The 20634-nt window shown below is 45.9% G+C and overlaps 1 long non-coding RNA gene and 1 pseudogene across 2 annotated transcripts; one reads left to right on the top strand and one right to left on the bottom strand.

Moving 5' to 3' along the window:
• Positions 1 to 1362: 1362 nt before the first annotated feature.
• Positions 1363 to 9423, top strand: LOC308243039. Its single transcript, XR_013960041.1, has 3 exons — positions 1363 to 1612; positions 8483 to 8547; positions 9085 to 9423. It is a non-coding gene; the product is annotated as an uncharacterized lncRNA (long non-coding RNA).
• A 4546-nt stretch (positions 9424 to 13969) lies between these two features.
• On the bottom strand, positions 13970 to 14444 carry LOC308241398 (translationally-controlled tumor protein-like; annotated as a pseudogene). Its single transcript has one exon. The product of its transcript is annotated as a translationally-controlled tumor protein-like (transcript).
• Between the last annotated feature and the right edge of the window lie 6190 nt (positions 14445 to 20634).

Below are 20634 nucleotides of genomic sequence, written 5' to 3'. Positions count from 1 at the left end.
GACATTTGAGCCTCTGTTTCCTCATCTATAAAATGGGAATAATAATAGCTATTGCCTACTAGGATAAGACCACAGTCAGTGGAAGGTGAAGTTCTTTCATTAGGGCATTTGCTTTTTGTTTTCCTGGAGAAAATCTTGGAGTCTATTTTTTTTCTAGGATAGAACCGTGTTCCAAAATTCTATCTGTTCCTCTCACTAAAAAATTCTTTCACTGACTTTCACAGAAAAACTCAGGTAGATAACCTTGGCAAGCAGTGGGGGTTGGGAGGTCAGAGAGTTCCTGAAGCCCTTCGGTTGACGCTGGGTAGGACCCTCGGCTCACCGTGCACTGGGCACTGCTGGCGAGTGCTTCAGACACATGATCGTGAATCCTCCTGAGAACCACACGAAAAGGGTACTATTGCCCCTATTTTACACCCGGGGAAACGGAGAGGCAATGGTCCAAGTAGCACAGCTATCTCAGGGCAGAACTGGGGCTGGAACCCAGGGGTCTCGCCTCTGGGGTCTAGGAGGTTGTCTCCCCGAAGATAAAGGGTACAAAAGGGAGGCGCTGTCGGATCCCCTTCCGCAGTCCGAGTGGGGCGGAGGAGGGGCACAGCTGGCCCTCTTCATGGGAGCCAGCGGTGGGTGGGCACCATCCTTGGATCCCGAGCCGGCCGACTCTCGGTGCAGGCGGGAGGGGGCGGGGATGAAGGGTGGGGTGCCGAGCCCTGGCTGCAGCTGCGCCCGCACCCTTCGCCGCCCCCCAGGACTGTGCGCGCCCGGCTAGCTGCCGGCACCGGATGGGGAGCCCAGCGAAGGCTTAATTTGCAGGAAGACATTCTCATCAGATCGCGTCTCCCGCAGCCGAGCGCTGCAGCCGGGGGTCGGACTGGGCTCCTCCCAGCACCCCTCCCCCGGGCCCTGGCGGGGCGAGAAACCGAGATGGTGGCAGCAGAAACTGGAGCCCGGCGCCGGGCGGCCGCGAGGGGCCGAGCCCTTTGAGGGCTCTGCTGCCTCTTGCCAAGGTCAATCAAACCCTCCCACGCCCGGGAGGCGCGCGCCGCGTGCGCTGGGCAGCCGCTGGCGAAGGGCCGGAGGTGGGCGTCCGGGCGGGGCCGCCCCAGGGTGGGGTAGAGCCCAGCCTCCGCGGAGGCTTCCGGCCCCCTCCGGGGCAGGTGCTCGGAGACCCCAGGCAGGAGGAGGAGGGGTGCGGGAATGATGGGGTGGGGGTGCTGGGGCCTGAGCCTGGGACCCAGGCTGCGGGGTCAGACCCACCCAGGCGGAAACGCGGACTAATTAGGGACGTTTTTATGCTAATATGCACCTGGCTGGGCTTTTTTTTTTTTTTTTTTTTTTTTTTTAGGGTGTCGAATAGAAGGGAAGAAGTTCCGGAGAGCCGGAAACTTCCGGAAGTACTTGATTCCCTGATAAAAGACAGCCGGGCTCCACGGCTCACCCCCTGTGTGGTCTCGGGGGGAAGTTACCTGGGGACTTTATTGGGCTTGAGTTTCCTCCTCCGAAAGAGAGAACATGGGTCAAGTTTCTTTCCAAGCTCAGTCACTATGTCAGCAAAGAGATGGAAGTCAGCCCTGAAGATGAATTGGAGACCGATTGCAGGAAGTGTCAGGAGGTGTGTGTCCCGGCAGAAGCATTAGAGGTGGCTTCGGCCATTCGAGGAGCTGTTTCCATGGGCCTGTGGCTGACTGTCTCCACTGGTGACCAGAGGTGACCGTGAGGGGGCCAGGGAAGGAGGCTGAACCAAGGTTCCTGGATTGATGGATGGTAGGAGCAGCGGCAGGAGGAGGCAGCTGGGTGGCAAATGAAGATGGGAGATGGGGTGGGGAGCAGGGTAGGGAAGTGGGTGTTTTAGGGGGTACTCACCTGAGTTTAATCATAGGTTGGGTCTCGGGGGAGGGATGAGTTGAAGATTCTATGGAGAGAAAGGGGAGATAACTGATGGGGTCATGTCCTGAAGAAGGCTGAGGCTCAGGGTGGGAATTGGGCACAGGTGGGAAGGGATGGGAGACACTTTGGTGTGGTGGGTAAGGAGGGAGCGAGGATATTTTGATGGAGGAGGCACTCTTCATTGGCCTTCCAGAACTTAACTCGGTGTTGGAGGAGGCCTCAGTGTAGCCACTGAGGGAGGAATAAGAGTGGACCTGGGGAGAACCCACCATGGAGACCACAGCAGGATTAGAGTAGGGAGGAAGGAGGGGCTGATGAGCAGAGATGCCGTTGAGGTTGATTATAGGAATTTGAAAGCAAAGTAAAAGAAACCTTTGAGGCCTGGCTTAGTGGCTCAGTGGTTGAGCATGGACATACGAACCAGGAAGTCACGATTCGATTCTAATCAGGGCACATGCCCAGGTTGTGGGCTTAATATCCAATGGGGGTCATGAAGGAGGCGGCCAATCAATGAATCTCTCTCTTCATTGATGTTTCTTTCTCTCTCTCCCTCTTCTCTAAAATCAATAAAACAAATAAACAAACAAAAAACAATCAGGAGATAGCTGGCACTTACTGAAGTGTTCTATACATTGTCTCATTTAATTCCCACCACACAGTTTGATAGGTGTTATTAATCCCATTTTATAGATGGGGAAATGGAGGCTCAGAGTGACGAGGAACCTGGCCCAAGGCTGGTAGCAGATGAAGGCACAATTTGAAGCCAGGCCTATCTGCCTCAGAATGGAGGCCACTTCCATTGTGCTCTGCTGGGTATGAGTCTTGACCCTAGGGCCTCAGCAGTGCTTCCTTCCCCAGGTGTGGCACTGACCCATTTGGCTGGAAGGAAGGGGCTGGGCTTTCAACCCAATGCAGCCTGCCCTGAGCCAGCCTGAACTTAGCAGGAAGCCTCCGCCCAGCTGAGAGGAGAGAGAAAGGATGGCTTTTTTTTTGTTTTGTTTTCTTCTCCAAAATGAGATCAAACTATATATATTGTTCTGCAACATGCCATTTTCTCCTATTTCCATGCATATGTATATATTTAAGAGAGGAAGAGAGAGAGAGAAAAAAAAACATCAATGATGAGAGAGAATCATTGATCAACTGGAGCTGAGTTTCCAGCCTCAAGAATGTTTTCAGGGAGTCCAGCCCAAGTTGGTAAGCTCCTTTTCCACCACACATTCCATGAAGCCAACCACAGACCCCAGCAACCCATCTCTTCATCCATCCACAGGGCTCCTAAGGTGCACTGGCCCATGGACCTGGGGGCATTTAAATTTTACTTCCATTCAACAAAACAGCCATATTCTGGTGAAAACCAAGGTGGATGGAGGTCGGTAGTCCACCCTCCCAGCCCCTTGTCCTTGAGCTGCAATAATAGAACTCAGGCTGGCAAGAGGTAGGAAGGCAAGAATCACAAGAGGCCTCTTCACAGCCAACCTGCACAATATCCATCAGCTAACAGGGGCTGTACTCATCAGCTAACAGGGGCTGTAGATTCCAGTCTTGGGCACAGACAGCCTGTCTCCACTTGAAACTTCTTCTTCTCAGGCTATGCCCACCCCTTTGGGCTGGAGGAACTCCTCCATCACACAGGCCTCTTGAGGTCGGCAGCTGATGCATCCTTTCTGGGCAGACAGGGGCTCAACAGGATACTGGAAAGGAAGTCAGAATGAGGCTGGGTCCCAAATGCCTGGAGTCTTGGGCCTCCTTCTCTCAGCAAAGATGTGGAAAGAACAGGTTAGTGTGTCTATCATTGATGCCCCAGAACAAAGACTGTGAAGCCAGATTTACCATGTCTAGTCTAGGTTTGGTTGTTGCTACCATGACCACAATCACTGTCACCATTTTCATTTCTATTACTGTCATTGTTTGCATTTCCACCACTATTGTTACCACCATCTCTCTCACAACCACCACATTAAGCTCTACCATTATCACTGTTTCCTTCTCCACCAATATCTACCTCCATCTCTACCACAACCACTACTTCCATCTCCATTACCATAACCACCCCCATCTCAACACCCACCACTGTCAATATCTCCATCATGCTCATCACTATCATCTCCACTTTAACGACCACTATTAGCATTTCCATCTCCATTTCAACCATGATGTCCATCTTAACAGCCATCACTACATCTTTTACCATTAACACTTCTACCACACCATTGCGTCCATCTCTATCACCATCATTGCTACCTCCACTAATATCACTACCTTTATTACCAGTACCATCTCCACCACCACCACTGCCATCTCCATCATTATCACCAACACCACTACTACCCTCTCATCTTCCCTAACCCTCTGTCTCCTGCCATCATCAGCACAGTTACCCCACTCACCCCTACTCTATCCATTTTCATCCATCCACATGACATAGAACATAAAGAACTGCTATTTGGGTTAGCCCTTCAACATCTTTTCATTTGCTCAATCCCAGAAAGGCCAAATAAAGACCCTGTTTCTCCCATTTTTCTTTCAAGACTTCTCATGGAAGATGAAGTTAAATGCCTTGCTCTTCAAGTTAAGGAAGATTATGTGTCTCTTGCCATTCCTGATTTACCAGGCCCATCATTCTGTCCTGGAAGGAAATTGGATTACTCTGACAGAATGTGTTCTTTGGAAAGCAGTGATGGTTATTACCTAATTCCTTATGACCCAGTGTTTGTAGATTGATTTTTTGACGACGTGTCCCAATAGTTTTCTATTAGAGCAGCTCTCCTGATGGGTCTGGCATTTCCAGAGGCATCTGCTTTTCCCCGGGTTTAAAGAGAGGCATGGACAAGCTGCCTGAGTCTCCTTCTGGTCTCCAGGCCCCTCACCAGTTCTCCATTAATCCCCTTGGAGTGAGAGCTAGTGATCTGACTGCACCTTGGGCCAATTCCTTAAGTACCTAAGCATGTAAGTCATCAGGGTCTGTGGATGTGAATACACAAGTTCTTTCCTCATTCCCTCTTGGCTTCCCGCCTTCTCATGATCCCATATGGTGCCTCTTTCAGTTTCAGATCACAGATGACCCTTTTAGACTAAGAAAAAAATTAAAAGCCTCTGTGTTTTTAGTGTCATTGCTTTATAGGCTTTCTCTCCCCAACTCAAAATGAGCCAGCAATCTCCTGATCCCCTTTCTTTGGCCTGTTAGAGTTACAAAATGTTTTTCTCATTCTTTGCCGCCTTGTGCAAGTTATATCTCATTTCTTTTTCTAAACGACTCTCCTGATTTGATCTCCACGGCCTTTTGTTATTTTTTTGTACGTACCCCTCCTTCGTATCCTGGCCTGATTTCCACTTTCTTTGGCACAGCCATTATCATTGTAGTTCCCTGGGAAGCTTTCTGCATAACTAACAAGTAATCTCCAGGTCCCTTTGAGCTGCTTTATGCATCAGGATAGCTTCATTCTCTTCTCCTGATTTTGTTGCCTTGTGTGGACATGTCCAATTCTCCTTAGAGAGGGCCTCGGTTCTTAAACTCAGTATTTGTGTTTCCCATTTTGGTTCCCAACGCTTTGTGTGGAAAACTTTTAGAAAGGGCCAATTTTTGAATCTTGTTTGAGTTCCTGCTTTTTTTCCTTTTTCTCGGGTGCTGGGCACCTTTCTCAATATGCTCTTCCCTTCTCCAACACCTGTAGTATATGGGCATCAAACTTAGTCAGCACCCTTCCCAGAGTACACACCGGGTACCACACAGGGAGGGTTCTAGTACCTGGATCTGGTCACTGGTGCCCACATTGGAGTGTGGAAGGGAACACTTACCAGGAGTGCTTGGTTACCATAGAGGGGGTCTCTCATTCACAGACCCATTTGTTTATTCCTGGACTTCCTTCTTCCCTTTTGAACCTCTATGTTTGTCTTGGGCCCTCTTAGCTGCAGCCTCCTGAGAGTCAGGCTAGTAATGGCCTGAAGGAGCGCCCCGGCTAGTAAGGTATACAGACCTGAAATCAGGTCAGTTATCTAGAAGGTGGTGCTCGCAAGGTGTGAAGACAGTGCAGTGTGTGTGATGTGCGCTGCCTCTGGGCTGAGAGAGGTTTCTCCAAGAAAGCCATGTTTGAGCAGGGCCTTTAGAGTTAGGAAGGTGTTTGCCAGGAAGACGGGTGTAGAAGGGTATTCCAAGCAGAACAGGATATGCAGAGGCAGAAAGGGACATCTGGGACTGGCCATGTAGGGCCAGCTAAGTTGCCTTGCTCCATGCAGGCCCATGATCTTCCCAACCCTCCACTGGTCTGGATAGATCACATCCAGATGGCCCTGCCAAGGCCTCTTTCTGTGCTTCCCCTGGGGATCCCAATGCTCCCAGGGTCATTTGTTGTCATCTGTAAAATTGCCTCTTCCGTGAAGACTCTCTCTATCCAACCTGGCCAACCTGTGCCCTTGTGTCCCTGAGAGGAGGCTTGGGAACTCGTCCCTTCCCTTTCTCATGGCTATGACAGTAGGGACTCCCTGAGCCCTTCCTGTACAAACATAGCTTTTCGTGCGCTGAGCCTGCTCATTTCCAACCCAGTTTGCCTGGTGAACTCCTCCTCATCTGGCAGCACTCTGTTTAGACATAGATTTTGTGAGGGTTTCACTGACCTGTTCCCTCCTCCAGGACAAAGAGTCTGTCAGCTCCACTGTAATGGACTGTGTCCACTATTCTAGTCACCCCTGAAACCCTGCCCTTCATTGATTGAATGAATTCCTTTCTTAGTCTGACCTCTGTGTCTTGTATATTATTTTTCATTGTTCCCATTTTATATTGTATGTGTTTATGTACTTGTGTAACCTCTTAGCGATGCTCAGAAGATAAAAAGATTCACTCTGTTTTCAGAATTTTATCCTATGGAAGACATTCTTGTTGCTTACTCAAGAGTCATTCCCTGCGGTCTTCTTTGCTAGTAGGCGTTGACCTTGTTTAAGCAGCCATGTGCCCAGAGATACCTTTGCCACTGATTGGTGGAAGAGCAGTCTAATTCCTGCCAATGAGACACAAGGGATTAGGCTTCAGGAGGCTTCTGGGGAAGGCTTTTCCCCCAGAAAAGAAGAAATGAGAGGTAAATGCCCCCTTTTCTACATTCCCCTTGTCTCTTGTTTGGGACAGTATTGTGTGAAGGTGTGATGTTTGGAGCTGAGGCATCCCATCTTGTGACAGTGAGCAAAGACCGAGAGAAGTACAGAGACATGGATCTAGCACCCTGGCATTACTAAGAAACTAAACAAACCCCAGAGCCCCCTACCTTTTAACTTCTGGTTATGTGAGGCAATTCAATGACATTACTGCTTAAAACACAAGTAGTTGGATTTTCTGATATTTGCAGCTGAAGGCATTCTTAAATGCAAAATTTTGTGAATAAACTTTTTACTTTGAAGTAATTATAGAACTTATATATATTTTATGAAATTGTGAAGCATTTACTATCCAGATGGTACAGGAGAATCTGTATTTTTCTTTTCAAGTAAGCATGCCACATCTACCAGGAGTGGGCCTCAGGCAGTCTCTCCTTTCTATCCTTGTTTTTCAGTCTTCAACCTCTCAAACCTCCCCTAGGAAGAAGGAAAGCACCCCTTCCTTTGGCCTCTGACCCAGACGTCAGTCAGTCAATTCCATCTAGTTTCTTCCATTAGAGCTGAAGAGATTATCTTCGTAGCAACCCACAAAAAAGGTGTATTGTTACTGCATGTTGTAGAAAAATGGCAAGTTAGATTAGTAAAAAGCCCGGGCCTGATTACATAGTTGGTAAGCTGAGGAGCCCCACAGTGAGGTTTGGCCAAATGCATCATCTTCACACCTCAACACCTAGACTCCCTTGGGCTTAAATAATGTCAGGATCAAGCAGGTGGTAGTGCCACATTGCTTTGAGTGGCAGCCATGACAAGGTGCCACTCAGCTCTCCTACGTAGGTGTGAGATTGACCAAGGGCCCCAGCTTCTGTGCTTTGGTGCCAAGGCCACATTTCCCATGGGATGCTCCCCAATGAACACTCCTCTGGGGACAACTTTAGCTCAAGGCCTTCCCATTGGCTTGGTCAAAACCTCCTTAGGACTATGCTGCAGTCTGAGACTCTGCCCATCTAACCCTCCTACCTCCCCTTACTCCCTCACAGGGGTCAGAGCCACATCATGGTCTGCCAGTTGCACACCTCCTCTGGCTCACTTCCGTTTTTCCTTTAGAGATTGTTCTTCAAATAAATATCTTGCATATCTAATCCCATCATGGGGAGTGGCTTCTTGGAGGACCTGAACTAATGTGCTTTGGTTTTTATTTTATTTTATTTTTTATTAAATATATTTTTATGAGAGGAAGGGAGAGGGAGAGAGAGAGAAACATCAGTGATGAGAGAGAATCACTGATTGGCTGCCTCCTGCACATCCCACATTGGAGATCGAGCCCGCAACCCGGGCAAGTGCTCCGACCAGGAATCAAACCGTGACCTCCTGGTTCATAGGTCGATGCTCAACCACTGAGCCATGCTGGCTAGGCTGTGCTTTGGTTTTTAAACCCCCAAACTCAACCTCCTAATCTGTATATAAAGCACCTGGCATAAACTGTGTTGTTCCTTTTCTCTTTTTCTCTTAGGATGTATGAAGGTGTTAACAGTGGCCATGCTGTGAAGCTGTTCCTATCTCTGATGGGAGCCAGAGGTACCTATGACCAGAACATGTGCCTACTTGGAAACTATATATCTTGAGTTCAGAGAGGCTGAGGCACTCACCCAAGGGCACACAGCTCATGCCCAGGTGCCCACACATATACACAATAATGCATGTGTGTATATGGAGTGGGGAGACAAAGTCAGAGTGAAGAGATAAGTCAGGATGCAGTGTGGGAAGGCAAAGGGCATGAGGAAAGCAGCCCCTTCCTGCCCCTCCTGGCTGACTTCCCATGCTGGTTTGTGTGTTTTGATGCTATGACAACTGGTTGTGAGATCTGTATATGGAAAGTGAGGCTTAACTTTAAGATACTGTGTGTAGCCATGGCCAGTGAGGCTCAGTCGTTGGAGAGTTGGCTGTGCACGGAAAGGTCTCGGGTTCGAGTCCTGGTCAAGGGCATGTACCTAGGTTTGCAGGTTGATCCCTGGCTCCAGTCAGGGCTCCTGCAAGAGGCAGCCAATCGATGTGTCTCTCTCACATCAATGTTTTCTTCTCCCTTCCTCCCTCCTTCCCTTCTACTTTCTCTAGAGAGCAATGGAGAAAATGTCCTCGGATGAGGAATAAAAAAAAAAAAAGAAAGAAAGAAAGAAAGAAAGAAAGACACTGTGGGTAGCTTGATGGGCCTAGAAGATAACAACTTCATGACCCACCAGCCTTTCAGTCTTGCTTCAGCCTGGAGATGCTGCCCAGCCAAGCCCTCGGTCATTGAGAAATGCCTTTCTCTGTTCACACTCACTGCCTGTCCAGCCAGTTGGGCTCACCTGCTTGGCAATACCAACTCTGATTCTGGAATGCTCTGCTCTCTTATGTTTGTCTAAAACCTCTCCATCTCTTGGGGCTGAGTTCCAATCTCACCTCCATCTGGAAGCCTTCCCTGATTTCCCTAGTCCACAGAGCCTTTTTCTTCCTCTGAACTTGTCTAGCAGTTACTGTACTCTGTAGCATTCACATTATATTTGGACTTTGTCCTGATCTAATTCAACAAGCTCCTAATATGTGCTCAACACTGTGCTAAGTACTGAATGCTCATGTGGGTATCTTGGGGGTAAGTCTACTCTAGGCTCATTTGCCTTAAATGAGAGCATCGGATCATCTAGCAGCTCTGACTTTGTGACCAGGAGAGGCCCCCATCGGCTCCCAGACTAGGCAGGACAGAGGGTGCAGGGTGCAGTTTATTAGAGCCTTCCATCTGCGTCCAGACAGGTCACTGTCTGAGTCTCATTTTTCTCAGCTAGAAAGAGGATGCTGGTATCTGCCTCACAGGCTTGTTCTGAGGACGAATGAGGCAATATATGCAAAGTACCTAACACAGTGGTAGACATGTTAGTTCTTTGCCTCTCTCTCCCTGCCAACCCCACATCCTACACCTCCTGAATGTACCTAAATGAAAACATTGTGTTCTCCTCTTCTGCCTCAGGACTTCAAAGAACTCACTGACCTGGGTCACAGAGCTAAAGGAGGCAGAGGCCTGCCCTCTGGGAGCTCACCATCTAGTGCGTTCACACACTGAGGTCATTTGTCCCCCCCATCAGCCCTGGGACAGGAAATAGTATTCCTGTGTCAAAGATGACAGAGCCAGGGCTCAGAGGCTGAGGCCCCCCTGCCTCCCCCCGCCATCTCCAGATCACAGAGCTTGTAAGCAGTGGAGTTGGCCTCAGCATCAGAGCTGAGACTTAAGAGAAGCCCAACATAAACAGAGAGAGCACTTGTGAAGACATCAGTTCTGTCCAAAGAATTCTATAAATTCAACACAATGGCTGTCAAATTGCAACAGGATTTGTATGTGTGTGTGTTTGTGAAATTTAACAAACCAGTTCTAAAACCAATCTGGGAGAATAACTGTGTTGGAATAGTCAAGAAATATTTGAAAAAGAAGTGCAATGTGGGAGGACTTGCCCCATCAGATAACTAAACATCACCAAGCTGTGCTAATTGAAATGGTGGTGTGCTGGCATGGGATAAGACATAGGCATCGATGTTACAAGACAGAGAGTTTAAAAGGGTTCTTATGAAGAGGAGTTCAGTATAGGATAAAGTAGCATTTAAAAGCAGTAGGGAAAGAATGAACTTATCGATAAATATTGTGGAGATAATTGGCTATTCGTGTGAAAAAAAAACATAAATCTGATTCGTGCTTTACACCATTCACTAAATAAATTCTAGATGGACTAGAGAGCTAAGTGTAAAACAACAAAACTATAAAACTATTAAAAGAAAATATAGGAGAATTTGTATATAACCCTGGGGTAGGAAAGGCTTTCTTTAGCAAGACATAAAACACAAAAACCATAAAGAGAAAAATTGCTAAATTGGATTATGTCCAAATCTAAAACTGCTGCATGACAAAAAACACCATAAATAATGTTAAAAGACAAGTGACAGATTGAAAGAACATATTTGCAACATACACAATTGAACAGGATTAATATTCAGGATTATATAATGAATTTCTACAAATAGTAAGTAAAAGACAAACCACCCAAAAGAAAAAACGAGTGACAGTTCAGAACAGACAGTTCACCCTAGAGGAACTACAGATGGCCAATAAATGTATGACAACAGGCTCAGTCTCACTCATCACCAAAGAAATGCAAGTCAGACAACACTAAGGCCACCAATACCTTTTTCACTGTTGGTAAGTATGGAATTCGTCATGGTGTTTGTAGAGCGTGATCTGGCAGCGCCTGTGAACATGTAAAATGCCCAAACCCTTCACAGCAGTTCCACGGCTCTGTCTGGAGAAGTGCTCCAAGTGCACAAATAGGCCTGGTCCCAGGGGCCGTGGTGGAAGTGGCAGAACCCTGAGCAATTAGAAACAACCCAAATGCTCATTGATAGAGAAAGGGTTAAATATATTTTTAAATATCCACATTAGAAATGGTTTTCTGAGGTCCAAACAAATGAGGGAGACCTTTGCATCCTGAAGCAAAAAGGTCTTGTTATGAGAGAGAAGCAAGTCACAGAACAATCTGGCTCTATTTACATAAACACGGGCGCACACTTTGAAACTATTGCATGAGGAAGAATATTCTGGAAGGGTACATACTAAAATGACCATCCCTGGGGAGAGGAGTGGGATTGTGTAGGAGTCAAAGTGGTCTTTATTTGAACTATTTAATTTTTTTTGCATGAGTAATACATGTATACATGCATTACTTATAATAATAATAAATAAATAAAATAATAAATTTAAAATAACTAGAAAAACCAGCTCTAACTCAATGCTCAGCAATTTATGCCCTTAGTTTTTAAGCCCTGCACCTGATGGTGCCCTTGATTTATTGCTTAGATCCCATACCTGTGGGGTTTTTGTTTTTGTTTTTTTTTCTAATCTTCACCCAAGGATCTTTTTCCATTGATTTTTATACAAGGCAGGGGGAGAGACAGAGAAAAACATGGATGTGAGAGAGACACATTGATTGGTTCTCTCACACATACGTCCCAACCAGGGCCAGGGATCGAGCCTGCAACCGAGGTACATGCCCTTGACCTGAATTGAACCCATGACCCTTCAGTCCAGGAGGCTGACCTGCTATCCACTGAGCCAAACTGGCTGGGGGCCATACCTGTTTTTTGACTGCACACGCACCCCACTCTTTACTACCTCACCCCACTAGAATCCTAGCTTGGCTTCTTGACTTGGGTTCTTGTGCCCTTGGTCTATCATAGGTTAGGAACAAAGGAGAATTGTTCATGGCTTTGGTCCCAGAAGAACACATGGTCCAGTAAAATAAGAACTTCAGAAAAGGTGTGATTGGAAAAATTGAGGAAGATTTCCTAGAGAGGGTGGCATTAGAGCTGAGGCTTGAAAGATGGATCATTTTTATTCTAAACCCTCTCCAACCCCCAATTATGTTGAAAACTACATAACATCATTATAGAAATGTTGAATAACACAGAGGAAAAAAAGTCACCCCTAATCCCATCAACCTATGCCAGTGACTTTTATGAATTCCCTTTAAGGCTTTGTCCACAAGGACATTTAAGTATTGCTATGGACTGAATTGTGTTCCACCAAAATTCATGTTGAAGCCCAAACCCGAATGGGATGGTATTTGGGGAATGGAGCCTTTGGGAGATAATTAGGTGTAGATAAAGTCATGAGGGTGGAGTGCTCTTGGTGGGATTAATGCTCTTATAAGAAGAGGAAGAGCCCTAATCGGTTTGGCTCAGTGGATAGAGCATCGGCCTGTGGACTCAAGGGTCCCAGGTTCGATTCCGGTCAAGGGCATATACCTTGGTTTCAGGCACATCCCCGGTAGAGGGTGTGCAGGAGGCAGCTGCTTGATGTTTCTCTCTCATCGATGTTTCTAACTCTCTCTTCCTCTCTGTAAAAAATCAATAAAATATATTTTTAAAAAAATTAATAAAATATATTTTTAAAAAAATAAGAAGAGGAAGAGACAGCAGAGCTTCCACTCCTTTCTGGATGCACACACCTCAGAAAGGCCTTGTGAGAACATAGTGGGGAGTTGGCTGTCTGCAACCCAAGGAGAGACACAGGCACAGACCCTGTTGGCACCTTGTCTTAGACTTTCAGTCTCCAGAATTGTGAGAAATATTTTTGTTGTTTCAGCCACCTAGTCTACGGTATGTTGTTATGGCAGCCCGAACAGAGTAAGACAAGTATGCAGTCCAACTAATGCATTTAATCATATGACTTGATTTTTAATATAACATTATATCACAGCCCCTTTTTACATCAAAGAGTGAAATTTATAATGATCACTTTTAATGGCTATGCAATATGCCATCCAGTGAGTATACTATGATTTAATTCCCCATTCCCTGTATTGTTAGATTGTTTTGGTTGTGTCTTATTTCTAAAGCTGTAATGACCATCTTTGAACATGTAGTGCGTTTTTTCCCCCCTTTTTGGTTATTTCTTTGAAACAAATAAATTCTCTGAAGTGGAAATACTGGGTCAAAATTTATGAACACTTTTATGGCCCTTGAAATATGTTGCCAAATTGCTTTTAAAAGTATAGTTCCAGAATACACTGAAGGCTTTGTTAGGCAAATATGAGAGGGATAGGAATGGGATGGGGGGGGGTCCCAATTCCAGGAAACAGCATGTGTAAAAGTGCATTGACCAGGACAGACTTCTGTGATTTATCCCTGGAATGCCATCACATGGCCAAGATGTAAAATTCTATGGCAGATTCTGTTGGCAAACTCAGTAGCTATCCTTTTTTTTTTTTTTTTTAAGTTTAAATGCATTTATTTTTAGACAACCTACATGACATGTTTTTTTTTTTTTCTTAAAAAACAATGCCTCTGCTTCAATAAATCAAAGTCAAAATAAATGAAGAGCTCAAGATAACATCAGTCCCTTTTGTCCTAGTTCTGGTGTGTGGATGAAAAGCAGCAGCCAGTTATGATAACAGATGATAGATCCAAATTGCCAAATTTGTTAACATTTTTCCATTTCTAAACCATCCTTAAAGAGAACGCTATATGGGGTCACACCATCCACATGGAAGTCCAGCAGAGCAACCATGCCATCTGGATTCATGTTTTCACCAATACAGACGGGGCAGTTTTTAAAATTAGCAAGGATGTGCTTGATTTGTCCTGCAGCCCCTGTCATAAAAGGTTTTACTCTTTCTTGTCTCTGTTTTTCAAGTTTCCCTTTGATTGATTTCATGTCATCTTTGATGTACTTCTTCTAGGCTTTTTTTGTGTGAAGCTCATTTCCTGCAAGTGACAATATCAACACCAGAGATGACTGTGCTTTCGGTACCTTCACCTTCCACCTTCAGCGGAGGCCTTTCTACTAATAAGTCATTGATGTTACCCTCTGTCCTACTGATCTTCCCCTCTACCTCCAAGCACAGCCTAACTATCATCTCCTGGATCTTGTAGATGGCTGAGAACATCTTATTATGGCTTATAATGTGCCAGTAGATGATCCTGATGGCGGCTAGAAGGAGAGGGCAGCGGAGCTGGCTTAGTAGGAGCCCAAAGCTTGGAGATAATCAGGTGCAGCTGGAGTAGTGCTGCGGGGAGGGGGTGGGGGGGAAGGAGGAGCAGGCAGAAAAGTCAGTAGCCATTTTTTAAAATTTGATATTTAGAGAGAGGAATGGAGAGAAAGAGAGAAAAACATCAATATGAGAGCAAAACATCCATTGGCAGCCTCTTCACGCCTCCCTGGTTGCGGGCATGTGCCTTGATGTGGAATCGAACTGGCAACTCTGGTGCATGGGACATGCCCAACCAACTGAGCCTCACTGGCCAGGGCTCAGGAGCCATTCTTAATCTTTTTCTCTCTTGTTATTCTCTCACCATAGAAGTTAAAAGCCAGATAATCTGCTTCCCAGCTTTTTTTTTTGGCAACTAAAAGTGACCATGTGACTCCATTCTCTTCAAAAACATGTTAGGGAAAGCTCTGAGAAGAATTTCTTCCTTCTTTCCTACCCCTCTCTTATCCTCCCACCCCCTCTCCCTCTTCCTTCATTCTTTCCTTCTTTCCTTCCTCTCCCCTTTCCTCCCTCTTTTCCTTCCTCCCTCCCTCCCTCCTTCCCTCCCTCCCTCCCTTCCTTCCTTCCTCTTTTCTTCCTCTCTTTCCTCCGCATTTTCAACCTGTTTATTAAATCTTTCAACTGGCAAATTAAAGGCTTTGTTTTCTTTCTTTTTATTTTTTTCACTTCTCACATAAAGGATTTTATTTACAATCCTGAAAGAAAGATAGCACCCTACAAGATAGGCTCTAATCGTCCCATTTTTTTGGAATATTTTTTTTAATTTAATAAATCTTTATTGTTAAGATTATTACAATTGTTCCTCTTCCCCTCCCCGCCCCCCCCCCCCCCGATAGCTCCCCTCCACCCGGTTCCCACCCCACCCTCTGCCCTTACCTCTCCACCACTGTCCTCATCCATAGGTGTACGCTTTTTGTCCAGTCTCTTCCCACACCTCCCACACCCCTTTCCACCTGAGAACTGTCAGTCCACTCCCTTTCTATGCCCCTGATTCTATTATATTCACCAGTTCATTCTGTTCATCAGATTTTTTATTCACTTGATTTTTAGATTCACTTGTTGATAGACATGTATTTGTTGTTCATAATTTTTATCTTTACCTTTTTCTTCTTCTTCCTCTTCTTAAAGAATACCTTTCAGCATTTCATATAATACTGGTTTGGTGGTGATGAACTCCTTTAGCTTTTTCTTATCTGTGAAGCTCTTTATCTGCCCTTCAATTCTGAATGATAGCTTTGCTGGGTAGAGTAATCTTGGTTGTAGGTTCTTGCTATTCATCACTTTGAATATTTCTTGCCACTCCCGTCTGGCCTGCATAGTTTCTGTTGAGAAATCAGCTGACAATCATATGGGTGCTCCCTTGTAGGTAATTAACTGTTTTTCTCTTGCTGCTTTTAATATTCTCTCTTTGTCTTTTGCTCTTGGCATTTTAATTATGATGTGTCTTGGTGTGGTCCTCTTTGGATTCCTTTTGTTTGGGGTTCTGTGTGCTTCCTGGACTTGTAAGTCTATTTCTTTCACCAGGTGGGGGAAGTTTTCGGTCATTATTTCTTCAAATAGGTTTTCAGTATCTTGCTCTCTCTCTTCTTCTGGCACCCCCATAATTTGGATGTTGGTACGCTTGAGGTTGTCCCAGAGGCTCCTTACACTATCTTCAAATTTTTGGGTTCTTTTTTCTTTTTGCTTTTCCGGCTGAGTGTTTTTTGCTTCTTTGTATTTCAACTCTTTGACTTGATTCTTGCGGTCCTTTAGTCTGCTATTAGGTCTCTGTATAATATTTTTTATTTCAGTCAGTGTATGTTTAATTTCTAGTTGGTCCTTTTTTATATCCTTGAGTGTCTCGCTAAATTTATCGGCCTTTTCTAGGAAATTCTTGAAAAACCTTATAACCGTGGTTTTGAACTCTACATCCAGTTGTTCGTTTTCCTCCATTTCTTTCATTTGTGATCTGTTGCTTTGTCTCCACATTTTCGCTGCTTCCCTGAGTTGGTAGAGTAGCTTTGTGTGCTAGGTGTCCTCTAGGGCCCAGTGGCTCAGCCTCCCCAGTTACCTGAGGTGGATACTCTTGGTGCACCCCTTTGTGGGCTGTGTGCACAGTCTTGTTGTAGTTAAGCCTTGATTGTTGTTGGTATCACTGGGAGGAATTGACCTCCAGGCCAATTGGCTATGAGGATCAGCTGTGTCTACACTGGGAGAACTTCTGTGCTGGAGACACTCTTATGAGACAAGACTTGCAAAATTGCAAAAGCCTCTGTGCTCAGCTTGGATGGGGCGGAGTTTCAGGGTGGAGCAGACAGCCTTGGCTTCCCGTCAGCCCTGCCCTATGAGGCTCCTGGGTCTCAGTGTCCCTTGGTAATCATTGCAAGCACCTCTGAGAGAAAGCCACCCTCAAGTTTCGCCCGCTGCCAGACAGTCCAGTTTCTCCCTGAATGAATCGGGGTTCCCAGAAACTTGGCCGGAACTGGAGTTCAGTGCAGTCGGGAGCTTCCCTCTCCCTCCCACTTTAGAAAGTCAGCTGTGCACTCAACCTCCCGTGCATTCAGCAGTCAGTCCTCTCTGCGCACGCGCACCTCCAGACCTCTGCCTTCCGCAGCTCCCGAGTCTCAGTGTGCTTTCTCTTCTCCTGACAGTCCAGATTCCCCCCGAATGAGTCTGGTTTCCCAGCGTCTCGCCTGGGACTGGAGTTCAGTGCAGTCTGGAGCTTCCTTCTCCCTCCCACTTTAGAAAGCCAGCCGTGCACTCAGCCGCCCGTGCACACAGCCACCCGTCCTCTCCGTGTGAGAGCCTCTGTACTTCAGCCTTTTGCAGCTCCTCTGAGTCTCAATGTGCTTTCCTCTTTTCTTCTAGTTGTAGAATTTCCCCTCAGCCAGCTTTCCTGTGGTTCTGGATGGTGTCTGTTTTGTCTTTTAGTTGTAGTTTTGATATTGTTGTGTGAGGCAGCAGTTTAGGTGTTTACCTATGCCACCATCTTGGTTTCTCCTCGGCTTTTGATTTCTTGATTAAAGGGGACAATGTCTTCAGCACCAGCTCTTCTTGCCTTGATGTAATACCTGGAGCTGCAGCAGCCACACTAAGATCGTACGGTTGGACAAGCATGAGGACAAAAAGCCAACATAGTGTGGGAAAAAGGCAAGACAGAAAATCCTTGATAGCACCATTTGAGCAGCTGAGTCAATACCACCAATCACCTACCTCTAACTTCTTGTTTTGTGCGAGAGGCAACCCTTATTTGATTAAACCATTGTAAGTCAGATTTTCTGTTGCTTGTAGTCTAATGCTTCCTAACAGATATTAGACTTCACCACCATGCCCTGTCTCCCTCAGACAGCACCTGGGATTTAGATTCCAGCCTCATCATATTATAATTTAATCCTGTCTCTTGGAACTGGTGACATGGACCACTGCATCCCAGTACATGTACTGCTTGCCCATTCACAGTCTGGGTGGTATCCCCTTCCTAGCTCTGGATACTCCCAGCAGACCTCAAAGTCTGAAGCTTGCTCCTATAGTCTCTGAGTCTTATTTGGTTTTTCAGGAGCAACAACCAGGCCAAGACCTTGTATTCAGGGTTCACTAATCATTGGCTCCCTTTGAGGTCTCAAGAAAATCCTGAGCCAAGAGGCTTTTTTTTTAAACTTTATTTTTATTATTGACACTCTTACAGATGTTCCTCATTTCCCCCTCGTTGCCCACCTCCACCCAGCCTCCATCCCCCTTCTCTCTGGCCGTCACCACTCTATTGTCTGTGTCCAAGGGCTATGCATATATGTTATTATTATTATTTTTTGGTAAAGAATTATAAATTTATTAGATCATCTGGAAACCAGATGGGCTGAGCCCCAAAATGGCACCAGCGGGCCAGAGGAGGGGGAGCGGGGTATATATGTCTCCTGTGAAGGTCAGAGTAACCAGTGGGTGGGAGGCCGGGTGTAGGTGGTCCACTGAAAACTGGGTGAGGCGGTTTACTGGAAACTAAAAATGGTTTTTCATGTCTTGAGAAATCTGTAATGAGAATAATAGGAGAACCTCTGGGAGGACGAGAGCCCCAGGTGGGGCATATTGGAGCGCAGGGAAAAGGTAGAGAATGTGCCTAACATTCCAGTCTCTTTTTCTTTTTTTCTGGAAAGCTGGGGGTCTGTCTAACATTTACCTCCTCAAGTAATCTTGGCACTGAATTCTTTCAGAGAAAAATTGGCATAGGGTCTCTTCTATAGCTGCTTCCTGTTGAAAGGAGGCAACATTTTTCTTCAAAGCCAAAAACCCTTGCTCTTTGTCAGAGGGACGATGAAGCCTGGGCACAAAAGGAAGTTGTGATGGTGTCTAGGGTGGTATTTCCCGAGCACAAGTAGGGCTTGTAACCTGGTGGAGACAAACTGTTTTATAAATTTTAGTATTAATGGGGCACATAAATGTTCTTTGGCTAATCTCTTCACCTTCTTTCATGCAGTCCCCCTACACTCCTCCCCTCTGACATTGGTCAGTTTGTTCCATGTATGCATGCCTCTGGTTCTATTTTGTTCATTAGATTCCACATGTAACTGAAATCATATGGTATTTGTCTTTCTCTGACTGGCTTATTTCACTTAGCATAGTAATCTCCAGGTTCATCCATGCTGTTGCAAAAGGTAAGAGTTCCTTCCTTTTACAGCCACATAGTGTAAATATACCACAGCTTTTTTTAATCCATTCATCTATTGATGGGCACTTGGGCTGTTTCCAGATCCTGGCTATTGTAAATAATTCTGCTATGAACATAGGGGTGCATATGTTCTTTCTGATTGGTTTTTCAGGATTCTTAGGATATATTCCCAGAAGTGAGATTGCTGGGTCAAAGGGGAGTTCCATTTTTTATTTTTTGAGAAAACTCCATACTGTTTTCCACAGTGGCTGTACCAGTTTGCATTCCCACCAACAGTGCACTAGGGTTCCCTTTTCTCCACATCCTCACCAGCACTTGTCATTTGTTGATTTATTGATGATAGCCATTCTGGCAGGTGTGAGGTGATTGTAATTTTAATTTTGAGCCAAGCATTTTGGATTCATTTCTGGATTATTCCCTTACCAGTCGTATGGTCTAGGTCAAGTCAATCTCTCTGAACAACAATTTCCTTATCTGTAAAATAGGGGTGATTAGGGTTGCTGGCAAGGTTTAGAACTGCAAATCTGATAACCTGGTAGGAGCCAAAGAAATACCTTCCATTTGAAGACAAGTGAGGCTCAGAGAGGAGCAGGAAGGTGCCCCAAATCCTCATGGAACAGAACCAGGGGTAGACTCAGCATGCCAAGTTACATCAAGGTGGGTTCCAGTAGCTGTGTAGTCTCCTCTGTGGAAACCTGGTGCTGGGAGTGATGCCTGTTCTTCCCTAGTCACTCAGAATGGGAACTACAGCTGGCAACACGGCAACAGGCCCACATTCTGCAACATGCCCACATTCCAAAACAGGCCCCCAAAGGAAAGAAGGAGCCTCTGTTTCTGGACCATGGGGCCTTCAATGCCTGCTGAGACCTCAGAAATTGGCGTGTTGTCCTCAGGCCCTTCGGGTAGAGCGGGGGCCTCCAGTACCCCTCCAAGTGGCCAGAGTCAGCTCAGCCTACTTACCTCCCCTGCACAAAGTTGCACGTTCCCAGCTGACAACTTGAAGGCTACGTGCCCCAAGCTAAAATTAGGACATGTGCTCTGTCAAAGGATTCTTTCCATGGCTGAACATATTTATTTGAAAGTTCTTATCGAGGAATAAAAATGAGCTCCTCCAGAGGTTTAATGAATCAACATAATTGGAAGGAACACAAATATGTGCAAACAGAGCTGTCTGAACCCACTAATGGTATCAGGACAGGTTTCCTTGTTGATAGCTGAGACTGGAAGTCTTAGGCCCAGGGGCAGAAGGGAAGAGGTGGAAGGGATGGCCATGGGCAGAAGTTACTTGACTTGAACAAACTCTCCCAACAATTTTTAAAGGGAATATAGAGGCATGATGATTAGTGAGACCAGAATGAAAAGATGTAAATGGATGTAGCATGAAAGCAAATCCAGGGGTCACAGAGAGCAGCTGATGTAAGGATGGGCATTGACATTTTATTCACTAACTCCCTCGTG

This window comes from Plecotus auritus (genome assembly GCF_963455305.1).
Source record: "Plecotus auritus genome assembly, chromosome: 2".
Taxonomy (NCBI): domain Eukaryota; kingdom Metazoa; phylum Chordata; class Mammalia; order Chiroptera; family Vespertilionidae; genus Plecotus; species Plecotus auritus.
This window is presented reverse-complemented; position numbering and strand designations above follow the sequence as displayed.